General features: G+C 45.9%; 1 long non-coding RNA gene across 2 annotated transcripts; it reads left to right on the top strand.

Moving 5' to 3' along the window:
* The first annotated feature begins 3,163 nt into the window (after positions 1-3,163).
* Positions 3,164-6,945, top strand: LOC125122059 (uncharacterized). Of its 2 annotated transcripts, XR_007133690.1 has the most exons (3): positions 3,164-3,190; positions 5,662-5,716; positions 6,216-6,945. It is a non-coding gene; the product is annotated as an uncharacterized LOC125122059 (long non-coding RNA). The 2 variants fall into 2 exon arrangements; XR_007133689.1 differs by lacking the exon at positions 3,164-3,190 and having other exon boundaries at positions 3,208-5,716.
* Positions 6,946-8,120: the final 1,175 nt, after the last annotated feature.

The following is an 8,120-nucleotide window of genomic DNA, read 5'->3' as shown; positions in this document are numbered from 1 at the left end:
AGTAAAATGGGCGGAAATGAGGCTCTCTGACTCCTGAGGCAAAGTCCTGGAGGATTACGAATGTCTTTCTTGTTGGTGGAACATTAGTCTTTAAAACCCTGGGTTACTATGTGAGATGCTTCAAGCATCATGAGGCCGCCATACTGTGAGGAAGCTCGAGCCACGCAGAGTCCACATATCAGTGCTTTGGTTGCCCGTCACAGCTGAGTCATTCCAGCCTAGGAGCCAGATATGTGAGTGAAGAAGTTTCTAGATGGTTCTAGATCCCCCCTAATGTCAACCACTGAGTCACCTCTAGCCATTCATGTCTTCCCAGCTGAGGCCTGGAACATTGAAGATCAGAGACAAGCCATCTCTGTTGTTCCCTATTTGAATTTCTGACCCATAGAAAACATGAGTATAATAAAACGGCAGTTGTTTAGTGTGGTTGATTATGCAGCAGTAGATAACTGGACCAACATTCAGAGCTTACAGCTGGACTTTGCCTCCAACTGACACTCCATACATCTTCTCATCTAAGGGTCTGGAATATTCTTTTTAGGGCTGTATCCACGGAAATGGAGGTTCCCATTTTAGGGATCCAATTGGTGTAGCCACCAGCCTACACCACAGCTCATGGCAACACCGGATCCTTAACCCACTGAGTGAGGCCAGAGACTGAACCTACATCCTCATGGGTACTAGTCAGATTCTTTTCCTCTGAGCCATGATAGGAACTCCTGGAATGTTCCTTTATCCCTCTCCTCACCCGCCTCAGCTGGCCACCACTAACTCATCTTTCATTCTCGGGTCCAATATCACTTCCTGTGGATACCTTTCCTGACCACCCAGAGCAGGTCGGGCCCATCATAAGCTTCTATCAGATGTTAAATGTCTCCTAAACATGTCATAATAACCTTCAAATCTTTTTAAAATTAATTCCTCTGTACTGGGCTGTGAGGTCCATGCAAGTAGGGTCCATGCTTAGATCCCAGCTCCTGGTAGACTGCGTGGCACATGGTTGGCACACAGTGAATGTTGGATGAGTGAGACAATGGATAAAGCTAGTATTACTATTGATTTTGTTTGCTGGGCATATTTGGGAGGTAGAAGAAGCTTCTGCTATTGGTTCCAAATTAGACAGGGCTCTCTTGGCTACATTTACAACTGTGACCAGGGAGCAGATAGGAAGGAGAGATCCTGAACTGTGTGGGTTTCAGGTGTGGTGGCATCTAAGTGAGAGGAGACTCTTTAAAAAAAAATTTTTTTTTTGACCATGCCCCTGACATGCGGAAATTCCCAGGCCAGGGATCGAGCCTGTGCTACAACAGCGACCTGAGCCACAGCAGTTACAATGCCAGTTACAGTTCTTAACCTGCTGAGCCACCCGGGAACTCCACGGAGGAGATTCTTAGGGCAGGGCAGAAGTGGGGATGTTCAGGCAGGGGGCACACTCCGTGCCTGGGCTCTGTACATGGGCCTTCAGACCTGACTATCTAAAATCAGTTCTGCTGAGTGGAGGCAAAGCCCATGCCTGACTTGAAGGAGAACTTGGCTAGGATTCCTTCACCCTCTCTGGGCCCCATTTTTGTTGCACCAGAGCCCAACAAAAGCCAGCTCTGGCTTTATGAATCTGTAGATAAAGACAGCCTGGAGACCAGGCAGAGCAGCTCATAAATGGTTCTATGATCCAGGCAAAGTCAGTAGGGAGGGTTGCAATTTGTAATTTGAAAAAAAAAATTAACCAATTACATCCTCAATGCGTTCAATTCCTAATCCCCTTTGAAAAGGATCTTTAGGCATCTAATTGACATATTTTAAGAGACATATTGGCTAGTTAGACATCAATTGACATCCTTATTAAATATCAATTAACACATTCCCTGACTTGATATTTAATTAGCTTGCTGTAGCTATTCTTTTAAAAGTCAATTAAATGCTTGGAATATTCTTACAAATTGACTCCACTGATAGCGATTATGTATGAATTCCTGTCATAAGTGGTTTTTAGTTAATTGCAGGGCAAGCTGATTCTGAATATAGATGATCGAGCCTTTCAGTGCGAATTTAAAAATCAATCATTAGACGTCTAATGAACCCTCTTCTCATTGCCGGTTGTGAATAAAAGGCACGTCTGGCTCTGGGACTGTGGGCTATTGTATTTTCATTTGATTGTGGGGACTCTAGGTCAGACAGTCCATGTCCCTGCCTCTAGGTCAAGTCATGCTTCATTTTTTTTTTTTTTTTCCTTTTTTGGTCGCAACTACGGCATGTGGACATTCCAGGGCCAGGAATTGAACCCGTAACCACAGCAGCTACCTGAGCCGCTGCAGTGACAACGCTGGATCCTTAACCCACTGTGCCGCAGGAGAACTCCAGTCACGCTTCATTTTCTTTTAAATTGTGGTAAAATGTACATAGCATAAAATGTACCGTCTTTAAGGGTACAGTTCAAAAGTGTTATGAACATTGTGGTGCAGCCAATCTTTACAACCCTTTTCATCTTGCAAAACTGAAACTCTATACCTGTTAAACATCAATTCCCCGTTCCCCCCTCTTTCCAGCTGTGGCAACACCATCCTACTTCTGTCTCTGTGAATTGGACTCCTCTGGGTACCTCTTGTAAGGGCAGTCATTCGGTATTTGTCTTTTATGACTGGCTTACTTCCCTTAGTGTAATGTTGTCAGGTTTTTTTTGTTTTTGGTTTTTTTTTTTTTTTTTTTTTTGGTCTTTTATGGCTACACCTGCGGCATATGGAAGTTCCCAAGCTAGGGGTCGAATCGGAGCTGTAGCTGCCGGCCGACACCACAGTCACAGCAATGCTGAATCCGAGCCGTGTCTATGACCTACACCACAGCTCACGGCAACGCCGAATCCTTAACCCATGGAGCAAAGCCAGGGATCAAACCTGCGTCCTCATGGATGCTAGTCAGATTCATTTCCGCTGAGCCGTGATGGGAAATCCTGTTCTCAAGGTTTGTCCTTTTGTAGCAAGTGTCGGAATCCCCTTCCTTTTTAAGGCCTAATGATATTCATACATAGATTTCCCATTTATTTATCCATTCATCTGTCAATGGACACGTGGACTGCTTCGCCTTTTGGCTCTTGTGAATAATGCTGCAATGGACATGGGTGTACAAATATCTCTTCGAGAGCTCGCATTCAGTTTTTTTGGGTGTGGACCCAGAAGTGGAATTGCTGGATCAGAGGGTAAGTCTGTGTTTAAGTTTTTGAGGACAGGCTTCATTTTTATGTTGATTCCTTCATGCATTCACTGAGCACTAAGCTTGATGGACCTTCCTAAATTAGGAGCTTAGTCCAGTGGGGTTCCCATCCTAGGAAGAATTCTTACAGTATGGCCACTGCTGTAGTAGTAGTGTTGGATTCTGGCACTAACGGTGTCATTGGGCTCTTTCTAACAACGTGAAGCGTGGTAGAGACACCAGGAAGGAGAAATGGGGGTCAGCGGTAAGGGCGGTGCTCAGGTGTCCCCCTGAACCCTCATTGTCCCGTCTGCAGTGGTTGATGCCTGCCTGTTCCCACTGTCCTCCCTTCCCCACCCATTCCTGTTCTTCACCTACTATCTCCCGAAAATTACTCAGTTCCTACTATCTACCTGGAACTTGGCTGCCTTTTCTTGCACAGTTCCTCCCAGAATGAGGAGTTTTGCACATGAAGATCTTGAGGCTCAGGAAGGCCCCTTAACCTGCCTGGGGGTTCACATGGCCCAGGGCCACGGAGTCCCTGCCTATCGAATATCCCACCTCCCCGCTGCCCCTCTTCCTCTTCCCCACATCGTCTGACCTTGGCCCCAGTCTCTCTCCCTCCTCCCCACAATCCCTCCTCCTCTCCAGGCCTCTGGCAGAGGCCAGGGAGGGTGCCCAAGGCCCAAGTGAGGCTGTCTGTTCTGGATGCGGGGGGTAGAAAGATGCCAAGCACAGAAACCTCTGGTTCTTGGAACCTCAGCTTTCTCACCAGTAAACTGTGGGCAAAAGATGCTTCTTTCATATGCCTGCTGTGGGGATAGGTGAGAAAATGCTTGTAGTTTAACAAGTCATTTAACAGTCAGGTGCACAGCAAGCATTTGATAAATGCACAAGGCACAGGATATCATCAGGTCTCCAACACCTTTACAGGCCCCTCCACAAGGACATGTTCATCCTGTCTGTGCTCCAGCCTGGTGGGGATGGTGGCCCAGTCAGCTCCAGCAAGCCCGGCAGGTTGGGGGCCTTTAGCACCTGCTCCCTTACTCAGCTCTCAGGGAAGCCGAGGCATCCTCAGGCCTCAGGGCACGGTCATCAAAAAGGTTGCATGGCATGTGGACCCTAAAGCTAGAGTTGAAACCCAGCTCTGCCACTTCCTGGCTGTTAAACTTTGCTTCTTTGTGCCTCAGTTTCATCACTTCTAAAATGGGGATATGAGCTGGGCCTGTCTCCCTGGGCTGTTGTCAGGATGCAGTGAGTAAATCCACGTGCTGAGCACTCATTAAATGTTAACTATGGTTCTTCTTGACACCAAACCCACTGAACCCCAGGACCCAGAGATCCCCACTCGGCACCCACAAAGCGCCTTGACACCTCGCTATGAGGCTCTGGGGGACGATCTTTCTCTAACACTCTCTGTGCACCACGCTTTTTCACCAGCTCTGTCCACACCCTGCTATTTATGGATAGAAAGGGGAGACCCATCTGCAAGTTGAGAAACTGAGGCTTAAAAGGGTCGAGAAACTGTCCCCAGTCTGTCAGTAAGAGGCTGTCAGGAGCAAAGTCCTGATTGGCTGGTTGTTCATTTACTCATCTGCCAGTCATACACCTTATGCTTACTGAGCACCTTCTCTATTCCAGGTACTGCTCCAGGTGCCAGGGATATGTACAGAGAAGCATAGACATAACTTCTGCCATCTTTGGTTTTTTTTTTTTTTTTTTTTAACAGAAAGGAATCAGGGAGCAGTCAGGCTTAACATTTTCTGACCAAGCATTGATCACGGGGCCAGCTGAGCTATGCATGGACAGGGGTAACTGAAGCTTGAAGGGGTCAAAAAGAAACAAGAGCCAGATTTGCCTCTGGGTAATGATCACTGTTCCATCAGTGTGAAGGAAGAAGAAAAGATTTGGGTACCCTGGGCCACATTAGCAGAGGTATAACTCTCAGAATAAAGGAGGTGAGAATCCTACTTGTTGTAATCCTGGTCAGACCACATCAGTTCTCTGCTGGCAGGGTAAGGGGAACATGGCTCATTGGAATAGATGCCATGGACATCATCTAGGCCTGCGGGGCCTGGCTGAAGGAACTAAGGAGGTACAATAGGCAAAGAGGATGTTTACCTGGGGGTATCACTGTTGTTTCCGGCTGCTCAAAGCTGTCTCGTGGACCGCTTAGAGTAACTTGGGTTACGTTCCTAACTTGGACCTTACGTTATCATACATTATAAGGTTCATATGAAAAAGAGCTTTGATCTATCATAGTCCTTAACAATGGGTTGGGGGGCAGTTCCTTGAGGCAGTGAGTTCCCCATCACCTAAAGCATGAAAGCAGTAGCTAGAAGATCATTTGAGCATTTGGGAAGGGAGTTAGACTAAGAAGTGTTTTAGGTCCCCAAGCAGTTCATGCGCAAAGTCTTGGAGATTACTGTGTTTTTTTCTGTCTGAAAGACTTCTCATATGTGCCTTCTCATCCTTCAGATATCGGCTTTAACGTCACCTCTTCAGAGACGTCTCCCTTGATTACTCATTCAAGGTAGACTTCTCCCATTCCACCATTCTATTTCAGAGACCTATTTGATTTCATTTTACACAATTTGTAATTATTTAGTTTACTTGATTAGTGTCCGTATCCCTCGTAGAGACGACGTTGTATTGTTTACCATCTGTATCCCCAGTGCCTGAGGTTCTCAATAAGCATTTCTTGGATGGATGGATGGATGGGTGGGTGTTTCTTGGACAGATGGATGGTGGAATAAATGAATGGGTGAATGGATAGATGGATGGGTGGGTGGGTGGGTAAATGAATAGATGGATGGGTGGATAGATGTGTGGATGGATATTTCTTGGATAGATCGATGGTGGGATAAATGAATGGGTGAATGGATAGATGGTTGGGTGGATGGGTGGATGGATGGGCAGATGGATGGATTGCTCCCCAGGGTTTCAGATTCAAGCTTCTCCTCTGTGTGTTCAGGACATACATGTATGTGTATTCTCTGCAGAGAGCTTATCTGTTTGTGTTTCATCTTCAGTTCCTGTGGACAAGAATGATGGCTTTGTCTGGAGGAGTCACTTTAGTGAACTGATTACGAGCTAATTACAAGAGAAACGTTTCGTGTTTTTGACCCCAGAGTTAACAACATGAACTTTGATGAAGAGGAAGATCAAGGCCTGGGCAAATCCACTCAAATATCATTTAACCTGCCCTTTCTGCATGCATGTGGCTAATAAAAATGGCAGTCTTTCATGTCAAAATCTTGAAGGGGCTTCCCTGGATGTCCCAGAGTTACAGCCACCTCTCTTCAGAGTATAGCCTAAAGAGCCCCGGAGACAGGTTCCCTTCGAGCTTTGTTAGAGTGTAGACTCTGGGGCCCAGCCTGGATCTGGTGAATGAGAACCTTGGAAGTGGGTCCAGGATGGAGTATTTCTGAAATACCTGGGTTGATCCTGGCTCCAGTGGTGTTCTTCTCTTCCAGAGAGTGTCAGGGCTTAGGCCCCTGGGAGATCGTCTAGTCCAGACTCTACAGATGATGAAACTGAGGCTCAGAGAGGGGCAGTGACCTTCCTGAAGTCACACAGCAAATCCATGGCCAGGCTCAGACTAGAACCTTCTCTTCTTTCTGCTAGCCCTATAGCCTCCTCTTGATAATGGAATTTAGGGTTAAAATAATTATAGTGCTCCAAACCTTAAATTTATATTTAACTGTTAGTCCCAATTTTCTACAAATAATGTGTATTAAATAATTAATGTGCCTTAAAATAGCCTGGGCTCCCTCATGCCTTTTTTATTCCTGGAACATCAAACCCTTTCAGATCGTAATTAATTAAGATGCTTGACGGCCCCAAGAGGTAGACAGACACCCACAGAACTTGGTAATTGGTTCAGAATACCAAGAGGCACAGTCTGCATTCCAGGACTTTCCTGATTCAAGGATTGCCAAGGGAAAGAGGAGGGAGTGGGATTGGAGGGAGACTAACGTGGGTCCCCAGGGCTGCGGTGCTCCAGGCAACATGCAGGGATCTTTTCATACGTTCGGGCGTCTTAGCCTCACAGCCCTGCACGGGGGTGAATCATCTCCATCTCACAGAACTAATCACATTGAAGTCAGGGTGGTGACTTGTCCTACGCTGTTTTAAAAATGTGTTTTGCTCGTGGTTTGACCTGTCTTGACTGAGTGGATGAAGCATGTCCATTGTGGGATGAACCATGGGAGAGATGAGGAAAGGCCCGCAGAGCTGGGCTAGAGTCTGGGCAGAGGCCAAGCTGCAGAGACCTTTCCTCAAGGTAACAGGTGTTTGTAGGTCTGTTTTGGGTTACTTTTAAATAACCTCTCCTAACCCTCCTACACTGTTGGCAGGGATGTAAATTAGGGCAGCCACTATGGAAAAAAGTCTGGAGGTTCCTTAAAAAAACTAAAAATAGAATTGCCATATGACCCAGCAATCCCATTCCTGGGCAAAAACCCGGAAAAGATGAAAACTCTAATTCAGAAAGATACATGCACCCTAATGTTCATGGCAGCACTATTTACAATAGCCAAGACATGGAAGCAACCTAAGTGTCCATCAGCAGAGGAGTGGATCAAGATGATGTGGTATATATACCTTCAGTGGAATATTACGCAGCCATAGAATGAAATATTTTTTCTTTTTTAAAATGAATTTTATTACATTTATAGTTGTACATAGAATGAAATATGGCCAGTTGCCGCAAGATGGATGCATGGACCTAGAGATTATTAAACTACGTGAAGTCAGGCGGAGAAAGATAAATATTATGTGATATCACATATGAAATAAAAAATGCAAATCAACTTATTTATGAAACACAAATAGAAACACAGCCATAGAAAACAAACTTATGGAGTTCCCATTGTAGCTCAGGGGGCTTAGGACCTGTCATAGTTTCCATGAGGATGCGGGTTCTATCCTTGGCC

This window comes from Phacochoerus africanus, chromosome 3 (assembly GCF_016906955.1).
Source record: "Phacochoerus africanus isolate WHEZ1 chromosome 3, ROS_Pafr_v1, whole genome shotgun sequence".
NCBI classification, from domain to species: Eukaryota; Metazoa; Chordata; class Mammalia; order Artiodactyla; family Suidae; genus Phacochoerus; species Phacochoerus africanus.
This window is presented reverse-complemented; position numbering and strand designations above follow the sequence as displayed.